A 12,811-nucleotide genomic window follows, 5' to 3' on the forward strand; every position below is an offset into this window, starting at 1 on the left:
TTCCTGGTAACTGAAGACAGGACATTGAACAAAGAAATGTTAATATCAGAAAAAGAATCCCCTTCAGCTTCCATTAATACTTGTGTCTGTCTGCTGCTTGTGGAAATGAAGGTCGGGATTACTTCTCCAACATGGTCAACTTTGAGGGCTACACACATCTTTGTTAGGAGGCAGATTATTGCCCCCTAATTCCCCAGGAGAATAGACTCCAAGGGTACCATGGGCAGGTGCCAAGATGTCCACAGCTATTTATTTACTCCACTCCTACCTTCCATCCAGAAGGCTTCTTCATGTGTAAAACAGTCATAATACCAATTTTAAGGACTGAGATTTACTATACGTATGAGGCACATATTAGGTACTGAATAAATTAAAAAAGTATGATTTCCTACAAGGTCTGGGGTTACCCTTATAGGTTAAGGTATAACTGTAACAGGCTTTTGTTTGGTTTTGTTTTGTTTTTTTAGCACACAATCATTAGGATAGTTCTCAGTGTTACCACTTTGGGGAAATGGTAGGCAGTAGAGGACTGTATATATGGCATATAATATATATACATACATATATGGCATATGTATATATATAATATAAAGTGTGTACATATCCAATGCTGGTTTTGACATTTAAGTCTTTTTTTAAATGTTTATTTAGTTTTGAGAGAGAGAGAGAGAGAGAGAGAGAGAATGAGTGGGGGAGGGGCAAGAGAGGGAGACACAGAATTCGAAGCAGCCTCCAGGCTCTGAGCAAGTGGTCAGCACAGAGCCTGACTCGGGGCTCAAACCCACAAACTGTGTGATCATGGCCTGGGCCGAAGTCGGAAGCTCAACCGACTGAGCCACCCAGGCGCCCCGACATTTAAGTCTTAATTTTGTAAAAGATTTGAGGCATCTGAAAGGTTATTACCAAAATGGTGGCAAAACAAGAACAAGGGCTACTAAGACATTTATAAGAAAAAAGCAATTTTTCTTGTTCCTCTGAAGATTCACAGGAGTCTGTCTAACCCTGTTACATGAAGAGCAAGCCAGTCAAGCCTAAAAGTACAACCAGTGCCCCCTTTCCTGCACCACCTCCACTGCCCCAGGGATTGTTTCCCCTCAAATACTTCCCTTGCTGCAAGACTCAATCAGTCTCTCACCATTTCTGTCATTTATGTATTTGTTTGTGTGTTCGTTTATTCATTCATTCATTCATTCATTCATTTATGAGAGAGTGAGCACACAAACCTGCACCTCAGCAGGGAAGGGGCAGAGAAAGAAGGAGAGAGAGAATCTTAAGCAGGCCCCATGCCCAGCATGAGATCATTACCTGAGCCGAAATCAAGGGTTATGCTTAACCAACTGAGCCACCCAGATGCCCCTCACCATTTCTGTTTTCAAGGGTTTTTTTAAACCTGAATAATTTATTGGCTGTTAAAAATGCATACTTTTTGCATTACTTTTTGTATTACTTTGCAGTAAGCATGCATTTACTGCAAAATCAATTCAGCCTGTGATCCTCGATGAACAAATAATTCTTGCCAATGTATGACTGTTAACTGCAAAGGCCAACATTTCTTCAAGCACTAGACTGCATAGAAGATGACTTAGGACAGAACAGGTGGGACCTGAATTCTGATTTTTTAATACATTTACAATCCACAGTTGTATTTATAGACACACGTACCCTTTCCTGCCAAGATAAGTCATTCATGTGGCAGGCTGTGACTTGGGTAGGATTTATGCTTTGTTTTTCCTCTGGGACCAGTCTTGTCTTTGTTTCTCTGAGAACTGGTCTGTGTAGTTTTTTCTGCCTGGAATCAAAAGGTTTAGTCTGTCTCCGTAATTGGTGATGACTGACCTACTGTATGCACTCTTCACAAATGCCCTTGAAAGGTCATAGACCATGGTGTTCAAGGACTTCAGCTACGTGGAACAAGACTTAAGTTCAAGTCCACTCTGCCCCATACTAGTTAGGTGATTTTGGAAATGTTGCTCAATTTCTTTAAACCTCAGTTTTATTTATTAAGGGAGCATACTAGTAGAGTTTATATTAGTGGATTTTGCAGAGGAGTCATTCAGTTAATGTGAATGAGAGCACAAAAGTTTCCCGTGTAGAAACAAGTAATTATTATTTCTATGCGCAACTCGATTTAGAGTGAATTGCAATAATTGTGGCACCTGTTGAAATAGAAAAACATCACTCTAGCAATCCTGTGACTTTTCTGATAGCAACCCATGAAAACAAGCTTAGTGGCTGTTTTACTAATTACAGGACATCCACAAATCAACCTATAACAGGAAAGAGAGTAATAAATGGTTAAAGCTTGTTAACCGGTCAGATTCAAATCTTAATATGCATTCTCCCCGCCCCTAAAGACCGCCTACTTTGGAATTAATGGCTTAACTACACCCACGCAGATTAAAAACGGAACCTGTTTGTTCAACAACTTATTGCGTATATATTATGTGTGAAACCTATAATTGATAACCAGCTGTTCAGAAAAATGATTATAATATAATAAAAAAAAGATTACAGTATAACAGGCTACACGTAAAGAAAGGGAGATGTTTTGGCAAAACATCTGTTTCGGTAAAAGCAGGTGTTTCGGTAACAGGGAACAGAGGCACCTGTATCACTCAGCCTGGCGGGGAGAGTGGCACCTGAGATAGGCCTAGGTGTGTGAGTTAGCCTGACATGCTAGCGTGTTCCAGGCAGAGAGGCAGCACGCACCAAGGCAGGGGAGTCAGAATACAATGGCTGCAGTTGGATGTGAGAGGACCTAGGGAAGAAGGTCTGGCCTGGAGATAAGAATTTGGGAGTCATAACAAAACGGTCCACTAAAAATGGTCAGTGGCTAAAGTCATTGAGAGGGAATATACATACACAGAATATATGTATAGATGCCTAAGTGGCTGTACAGAAAACAGCCACAGCTGAACGGGATGTGGGGATCTATGAGATCTAATCTCCTGGCAGAAGAAGAGGAGCTGAGGAGAAGGAAGGACATGGCCCATGGAGACAGTCTGTCAAAGGATGGAGATTTCTCATAGTTTGGCTCCCTGAACTCCTGGACACCCCTAATTTGCTTATACTTTGCCATATAATTAGAAAATGCTCTTTAAAAGTTATTATGTTCTCCCACACAGGCAATGCAGACAGGCTGACTCAGCTTACCAATGGTGTTGGAATGGATATGGATTTTTACCATATGAATTTTCACTTTGCACAGACAGAAATTTGGGGATGTATCTGATGACAACGAGAGCATTTGTTTAAAAAAAATTTTTTTTAATGTTTATTTCTGAGAGAGAGAGATAGATCATGAGTGAGGGACAGGCAGAGAGAGACAGAGACACAGAATCTGAAGCAGACTCCAGGCTCTGAGCTGTCAGCACAGAGCCCCACGCTGGGCTCAAACCCATGAGCTGTGAGATCCTGACCTGAGCTGAAGTTGGACAGACACATTTGTTTAAAAAGCTGGGAAGAATGTTGGCAAAGGACCCTTTAATAATATATCCTTTATTATCATTCCATTTAGTTGAATATTTTTTTGAATATTGAATATTTTTTGAATATTGAATATTTAGTTGAATATTTTTACATGTTTTAATTTTAATTGAAGTTTTAAGTTTTAATCTTAAAGAAGTTACAGAAACAGTGGTAACTTATTAATTCATCAAACTAGTTATTTAATTTATTTACTTTCTTAAATATATATTGCTTATAAATATCATTTGTAGAAAGCTATAGTTATTCTTATTGAGGTACAATTGCCATATAACATTTTCAGCTGTAACATAATTGTTCAATATTTGTGTCTAATTAACAAATGTCACCACACATGGTGACGATTCTTGTGACCAGAACTTTTGAGATTTACTCTCTTAGCAACTTTCAAATATGCAATACAGTATTCGTAACTATAGTTACTGTGCTATATATTACATCTACATGACTTAATTATCTTATAACTAGAAGTTTTTACCTTTTGACTCTCTTTACCCATTTGGTCCAACCCCCTCAACGCACCTGCCACCTAAGGCAACCACCAATCTGTGGTCTGTATCTATGAGCTTGGCGGTTTCATTTTTATTGTATATATATGTGAGATCATATGGTATTTGACTTTCTCTGTCTGACATTTTTCACTTAGATAATACCCCCTAGGTCCATTCATGTTGTTGCAAATGACAAGTTTTTATTCTTTTTAATAGCTGAATAATATTCCTGTGTGTGTCTGTGTGTGTGTGCCACATTTTCTTTCTCCCTTCATCTATCTAGGGACACTTGAGTTTTTTCCATATCTCAGCTATTGTAAAAATACTGCAATGAACATAGGGGTGCATATATCTTTTTGAGTTAGTATAATATAGACTTTTTCAAATGTTTGAAATGAGAAATTTGACCTGGACAAAGTGATTTTCTTTTAATCAGCTAATGTTTAGTTTCCCAAGGGAGGGAAGTGGAAAGAAGAACAGAAAAAAAGAAAAAAAAAAGAGAAAAGAAAAAGAAAGGAAGGCAACTGGCTTCAGGCAGATATGAAATTACCACTGTAAAGCTTGACTTGGTTTTCTGTATAAGGAGAGGAAATAAAGGTTAGGTGTTGAACAACGGATTTTAACACATACACACAGAAAAGAGAATGACAGCACATTTAGAAAGTAACTCAGGTCCTTGATAATTTTATCAAGTCATACAATTGAAAAGCCAGTACTGCTTAACTCCAGTTGGGAAGGAAGGAGGAATAAGTCCTGTATTGTTACCTTTTTTTTTTTTTTTAAGACAAATCAGACCAACCAATCTCCTCATGTGGGTTTATTTGCTTTCTGTTTTAAAGTACTTCTCAAATGAACTATCTTGTTCATTTCAAAAGCCCAAGTGGCAACTGCAACTCTAAAATATCCCTGGCGAAATTGTGCTTATTACAGAGAGAGATGTACAAATTCCTATTAAAATGAGAAAACATGAAGGAAGCAAGTGGTTGGCTTGAAAGAGGTGCAGTTTTAGATTGTGACAACTAGGAAAAACAACATGGTTTATAAAAAGGGTAATTTCTGGGGTGCCTGGGTGGCTCAGTCGGTTAACCATTCAATTTCAGCTCAGGTCAGGATCTCACGGTTCACAAGATGGAACCCCAACTTGGGCTCTCTGCTCTCAGTGCAGAGTCAGCTTTGGATCCTCTGTGTTCCCACCCCCCCCACACACACACACCTCCGCCCCTCTCCCACTCGCATGCACCCTCTCTCCCTCTCAAAAATAAATAAACGTTTGAAAAAAAAGGGGGTAATTTCTGATCCCCACAGCTTGTGATCAGTGATGACTGATCATAGATCCAGACAAAACTAAATGGACCGGTCTTCAGGGACACAAAGACAGAGCTCTTTATCTGATTTAGAAATGATGATTGAAAGCAAAGTTTGTCCTAGGGTCGCTGGTCTGAAGAGTCCTGAACGCCTCAGCCCTCGGGGGATAGCTCAGAAACAGACTTGTCAGGCTTCTGTCCACTCTCGCCCTGTGGACTTTTGTGCTCAGACACAATTACAGAGGAGTCTTCTTTTGGTTTTGATTTTTCATGGTCACAGAATGGCCTGGTCTGCTGTTGGCGTTCTATGACACGGTTTATGTTCCACAGAAAGCTATGGTGTGGCTGTGAGGCCAACCCTCAGCAGCACCAAGGCCTGGCTGACAGTCCAGACTGGTGACAAAGCTGTCCTGGGCTGCCTTCCCCTTTGTCAGTGGCTAAAGAAAAAATGTGACACCCGGAAGAGGGCTTGCTGAACCGTGGAAGTGGACAAGGGCATCTCAAGACAATTGCCGGCAGTGTCCAAGCACCATGCAAAAGAGGGAGCTACTGTCTTTGGGTGTTTCAGCCCCACATTTGTATACTTCAAACATCCCGATCCTCTAACAACATCCGCTTGTTTTCATGTTCATCAAGGAACTTTTTATCTTGAATCATTTTTTGTGTGTCTTTGGGTAGGGTAAGAATATTCTGGTTTCTTTAACATGATATAATCCATGTATCGCTCATAATAAATGATATTTTAAATTTATATTATATTTATATATACTTCTATATATATAATTTTTGTATGTTTAAATATAAATACTAAGTAAATGCCATGACCTCACTTTCCTCCCATCTTCCAATATCCTGCTCCCCATGGCCCAGCCCAAATAGAAATCACTGTTACTCTTTTTTTTAAATTTTTAATGTTTATTTATTTTTGAGAGAGGGAGAGAGAGAGAGAGACAGAGTGTGAGTGGGGGAAGGGCAGAGAGAGAGAGAGACACACACAGAATCGGAAGCAGGCTCCAGGCTCCAAGCTTCATTCGGCACAGAGGCCCATGCAGGGCTCGAACGCACAAACCACGAGATCATGACCTGAGCCAAAGTCGGTCACTTAACCGACTGGGTCACCCAGGTGCCCCACCACTGTTATTCTTATTTGAACTCGTGTCAGAAAAAAAAAAAAAATCCAACCCAATAAAAATATAGACATTTATTTATAAGCTGGCTAAGCCTCTGTTTTTGCATGCATAAAAATAAGGTAATAGTGTCTATCCCTTATCATAAAGCATTTAGTGATTAGTGTATGGTAAGGGCTCAGTAAATTACTGCTATTGTTATAATCATTACCTTATATTTTCTTTTTCTTTTTTTAAAAGAGTTTTTATTTTACTTTTGAGAGAGATTGAGAGAGAGTGAGAGCGAGAGAGCCAGGCAGGGGCAGAGAGAGAAAGGAAGACAGAGAGGACACTGTCAGTGCAGAGCTGGATGCAAGGCTCGAACTCACAAACCTGTGAGATCATGACCTGAGCCAAAGTCAGATGCTTAACCGACTGAGCCACCCAGGCGCCCTACCTTGTATTTTCTCTGTGGCTTTTCTCTTTCCCTTTTGTATTACCCTGTGTCTCCGTCAGTGTTTATGATCTATATCCCCTGCCCGCCTCCTGAGCTTCATACGTCCTTCGCCCATTTCGGGTTCCCATGGGGTTTTCTCCCAGAGATCTCAACCTGAGCCTGTTCCGAACTAGACCCGTTCCCTTCGTTCTACTACCCCCTCCCTGGGTCTGAATTTCGACTCCCTTCATTGGGTACCCTGGGCGGGCTATCTAACCATTCTGTGCCTCAATTGACCCATCTGTAAAATGAAGGAAATGACAGTAGCTACCTCACTGGGTTGTAGTAAGCACTGAATACATTGATGCACACGAGGCAGAGGGCATGCTGAGAAGGCCTGGCACACAGCAAATGTTCCACAAGCGTTAGCTGCTCTTCCCGTCCGTTTCCTCCTCTTCAGCACCATTACGCCTAACGAACCTGCGCCACACCCTTTATAAGTCCCCCGAATAACGAATAACGTCACTGCCATACAACCAAAGCTCTCAGCTGGAGACTATGCTCTTCCTTCCCTTTCTGTCTCATCCCTTCGATGACCTGGACTATCCAGTCTTGTGCTCTCTGTCCCTGAACTAGATCTTCAACTCCTCTCCTCCACCCTTCTGTGTTAGTCTGGGTGCTTGCCTGCAGTGGTCTCCCCCTGGGTCTCCCAGCTCTGGTGTTTCACCCTGCAGCCAGCCGATCCCCTGCATCACAGCCAGGGTCTCATCCTGAAATGCAGAGCCTATTCTGGCAAGCACATTGTAGTTAACCATGTGCCAGACGCTACTCTGAGAGTTTTATGCTATGAACTCAGTTGTTATCTGTGTTCAATGACTTCTCCCTGTCTCATATATTATTTATTTACTCAATAAATCTTATATTTATTCAATAAATCGGGAACTAAATCAGCCAGGATCCTGCCAGGAAACAGATGGCATGGCCCAAACACGGTGAGTTGAGAGAAGTGTAATAACGGGATTATATTTTTTAATATTTTATTTATTTTTGAGAGAGAGAGAGAGAGAGTGTGGGGGAGGGGCAGAGCAAGAGGGAGACACAGAATCAGAAGCAGCCTTCCGACTCTGAGCTATCAGCACAGAGCCCAATGTGGGGCTCACCAACTGTGAGATCACGACCTAAGTTGGACACTTAACCAACTGAGCCACCCAGGCGCCCCAATGGGATTATTTACAATGATGTGGAACAAACTGAGGGTTGATGGGGGGTGGGAGGGAGGGCAGGGTGGGAGGGAGGGCAGGGTGGGTGATGGGTATTGAGGAGGGCACCTTTTGGGATGAGCACTGGGTGTTGTATGGAAACCAATTTGACAGTAAATTTCATATATTAAAAAATAAAAAAAAATAAATAAATACAATGATGTGAGTAGTGCACAGGGAAACCACATGGAAGGGGGTTAGTGACAGCTGGGCTCCACTACCACCCTTAGGCTTGATGGAGTGAAAGGAAGGAGTGATCACCAGACCTGGTAGGAGAATGTTGAGTGGAGGGAGCCTGCATGACAGGAAGAACCAAGAGAATATAACCCAAGACAGCCATGCAGGGAGGGTCCAAGGGAATAGTTCCCATGACCTCACTTTCTTCCCTTCCTCCAGTATCCTGCTTCCCATTGGCCGGCCCCAGTGAAAGCCAAAAGACAAAAAAAAGCCCATTGATGCAGTCTCCCAGTTCAGTTTCCTGGGGCCATAGAACAGAGCAGAAACATGCAAAGAGGGGCTCTGGAGGGCCAGGCCTCTTAGTAATCCGAACGCAAAGTGAGCAGGCACCCACTGCCATAGGGAAAGAATATAACTGGGTCTTGCCTCGCATGACAAAGGTCACTCCCTCACATGACCCTTGATATACAGAGTGTGCTAACAAGAGCAAATAAAACAGATGAAATTCCTGTGTTCCTGAAGCTCCCACAAGAGTAGACCTTAAATGAAGTCCATAAAACTTACAGATGCCAGCCTGTTCTGCCATTTTTTTCCATATATATACCACTACTTCCTGTCTCTTCCAGTAGCCGACGTAGAAGCATGGGAGAACTCACACCCACTCTTCTTTGCTTCAGCTCCTTGAGTAGAACTAGCTCCATGTTTATTTATTTTTATTTTTTTAATACTTTTTTTAACGTTTATTTATTATTGAGAGACAGAGACAGAGCATGAGCATGGGAGGGGCAGAGAGAGGGGGAGACACGGAATCTGAAACAGGCTCCAGGCTCCCAGCTGTCAGCACAGAGCCTGACGCGGAGCTCGAACCCACAAACTGTGAGATCATGACCTGAGCTGGTCAGACGCTTAACGGACTGAGCCCCCCAGGCGCCCTGAACTAGCGCCATGTTTAATCTAAATGCCAATAAGGCTGGAATTTGTCGAAGAGCCGTTGGAATATTTTAGCGAGTGCCACCGTCTCTGCCAGAGTTTCCCAGAGCATGTTTTGCTGACCTCCTAGTTCTTAGCTTTGTTCTATTTAACAAACCTCTGACGTGGAGACTGCCAGTCAACCAGGGTTCCCTTAAGAGTTTGTTAAGAACAAAAATGACCAAACAAGCCTTTTATCATTAGCAAGTACACACAAGCTAACAGTGCCTAATGACCTGCCAGCAGGAGCTGGAGGAATAAATGCTCCCTATTTTTGTCAAAGGAATTGGTGCTGATAACTGTGTAACTAGGCTTGTGACAGTGGACATAAAGAAGACTGGATTTTCTTCGCACTCACATGTGCCAGTTCTGAACTGATTGCTTCTGAGCTCCACGTTCAAACTTCAGTACTACTTCTGAGAAAAGAGACCGAATTCCTTTAGTGATTTTTCCATTTTGGTAAGCATGCTGTCTCTCTCAGTAGAGGGCACTGGAATGACTTTGCAGGAGGAAAGGGCGAATCTTGCTGGCTCAGGCTGCTGGTCGTTGTGGTGGGTAAGCAGTGAGGGTGCGAGGACACCCGGTGGCAATCTGTCCCACTATGTGCCCAGAATGCCCCGTCTCTCTGTGACCTGGCAACCTTGCCTCGCTCTGGGGACCAGCTTCCCGTAACCCCCCACCAGGGAGACCACACTCCAGGCCTCTGGCCTTCAGTGGTGCCCAGACTCCCTCACGTGCTTGCTTCCCCAGAGTTGATCTCCTGGGGTCCTTTCCTTGAGGTCAGCGAGAGTGACAGGCAGGCCACCTGCCTGCAGTGTGGGGTTCACACTACGAAGATAGCATTGAGTAGTTGTGACAGAGGCTGTATGGCTCACAAAGCCCAAAATATCCACCATCTGGCCCTTTACAGAAAGTTTGCTGATCCCTGTTCTAGTCTAATAGTGGAAACGAACAAATAAAAATACAAAATAAAAAAACCAAATAAACGCAAAGCATCTATTTAAATAACTGGGTTGCTCTAATAAATGTGGTATGTTATTCTTTGCTTTTTTTTTATTAACCATAAGGTTTTTCATGAACATGTATTTTATGAATAAACTCTCAGTACAAATTATGGATTTTAAAATAGCTCCTCCTATGATCTGTGTTACTCAGCAATAAGAACGGCCGTAGATGTTGGATTTGTACCCTGCTTGCATTTTGATTCCCTTATCACTCAAAAAAGCCAACAAGTATTATTTGAAGGTATGGAGTTTTTTGTCTGTATGTTTTATTTTTTGTTTTGCAGTTAAGTCCCTAACTATGGCAACCTTTATCAACTCCCAGAAAAAAGTCCAGCTTTCATAAAGATAGAATGACCTTTTCGTTTGTGGGTAGTGTATTTTATAAAATCAGACAGGATTTCAGAGCTATTTTAATATCTGTTTTTCCCTTCTCCCTGCCTGAACTTTGGTTGTTACCTTCTTTCTTTACTCTCATTCCCCATTTTATTGGAGTCAAGGTTGCTGGGTGAAGTGATAATGGAGTTAATTCTGTTTTTCCCTGGACTCTAATTTTTCTTGAGATTCTATGGATATAAACACTATCGCATTCTAAGTTTCCTCCCAAAACATTGGTATACAAATCTCCAAAACAAAATTTTTTTTAACGTTTATTTTTGAGAGAGAGAGAGAGACAGAGAGCGAGCGGTGGAGGGGCAGAGAGAGAGGGAGATACAGAATCCAAAGCAGGCTCCAGGTTCTGAGCACAGAGCCCGACGCAGGGCTGGAACCCACTAACTGTGAGATCATGACCTGAGCCCAAATCGGATGGAACCACCCAGGTGCCCCGACACATTTTTTTTTTTTTTTTTTTTTTTTTTTTTTTTTTTTGCATCTCACAGCATTATTCAAATGTTAATTCTCCTAGTTATCAGTTATTTATCTCTTGTAAATGTGGTACAATTCTTACTAAATAGGGATTCATTATGGTAAATTGCAATACAAGACAACTTTTAGGCTTCAGAAGCCTAATGAGGGGAAATAGCCTGTTTGAATATGGTAACAGATCAAGGAAAAACATGTATGTGGGAATCCATGGTCTTTTCTTTGCAAACTTATTATTTTTTTTTAAACAAAATGTTTTTCCTATTAGGGTCGCAGCACTATTAAGGTAATCAGTTGATATTTAGTATTTTTAACCTTTCAGAGAAAACATTTCCATTTTTAAAAAACTCATTTAAAAGATTTTTAAGATTTTTAAAAAGATTATAAAGATGATGAAAAGGTCTTTCACCGCTACATGGCATGTAATAGCCGTCAGATTATTTTTTTCCAAATTGTTTATTAGCACAGGTTAAATAAAATTCTTTTAAAAATTAGTATTGGTAAGTACCGTATTCAAGGTATAGGACAGAAGTGATATAGACACATGTTTATTTCTTGAAATTTCCCTAAGGACCTTGAAGGTAGGAACCTCATCTGATTTTGCTTTACACTGTTTCCCTAGCACCTAGCTCACAGCAGGTGCTCAGTAACTACAGAATGAATAGTTTATTTCTCATGTCTCCTTAAGCCAGGAGATACCTCATTCCATCAACTACCCTTTCATTCTCCAACCTCTCCTTCTCTACTGTCTATTGACCCTCAGCAAAATTGAGCATGCTGATCAAGCAAAACCCTTCTGCTCAGCCAGTCTTCAGCCACCTGCCCTCTGTCCTACCTACTTCTCTTCACAGCCAAACTATAAGGCATTCTTAGAAATAAGAGGGGCACCTGGGTGGCTCAGTCGCTTAAACGGCTGACTTTAGCTTGGGTCATGATCTCGTGGTCTGTGAGTTCGAGCCCCGCGTCGGGCTCTGTGTTGACGGCTCGGAGCCTGGAGCCTGCTTTGGATTCTGTGTCTCCCTCTCTCTCTGCCCCTCCCCTGCTCACACTCTTGTCTCTCTCAAAAATAAATAAACATTAACAAAAAAAAAAAAAAAAAAAGAAAAGAAATAAGAGAACTGTGGTAGGGAGACTTATTTTGGTCTCATAGAGGTCCCAGCTCTGACCTTTGCTAAAAGTCCTTCATCCCAGGGATGGAAAGAACAGAAAGATTTCCCCACAGCTCATTTATACCTTCCTGAACCCGGGACTGGGTGTGTAGAAATTATCCATACCTCTGCTCAGTGACAGCTTTGAACTCTAGAAGTGCTGCCATAAAGGCCTGTCCTCCAAACGGATTCTGACTGATGACCATTTTCATATAGTAGATGTGCTGCAGTCAGAATTGAGGACACAACCTGAGTGTGCAGTTGTATATGAGGTGGTGATTGTGGCATCTTCTGTGGCCTGAAGAATTACTGGATGAAGTAAAAGGAAGTTTAAGAAATATTAAAAAAAAAGTCTCCCAACTCTATATAAAGTGGTATTTTATGAAGAGCACAAACTGGAATACACAAAATGAGAATTGAAACTAAACAGAACTTGGGGCACCTGGGTGGCTCGGTCGGTTAAGCGTCCGACTTCGGCTCAGGTCATGATCTCACGGTCCGTGAGTTCGAGCCCCGCGTCGGGCTCTGTGCTGACAGCTCAGAGCCTGGAGCCTGCTTCAGATCCTGTGT

Source organism: Panthera onca, chromosome B4, assembly GCF_046562875.1.
Source record: "Panthera onca isolate mPanOnc1 chromosome B4, mPanOnc1 haplotype 2, whole genome shotgun sequence".
Lineage (NCBI taxonomy): Eukaryota > Metazoa > Chordata > Mammalia > Carnivora > Felidae > Panthera > Panthera onca.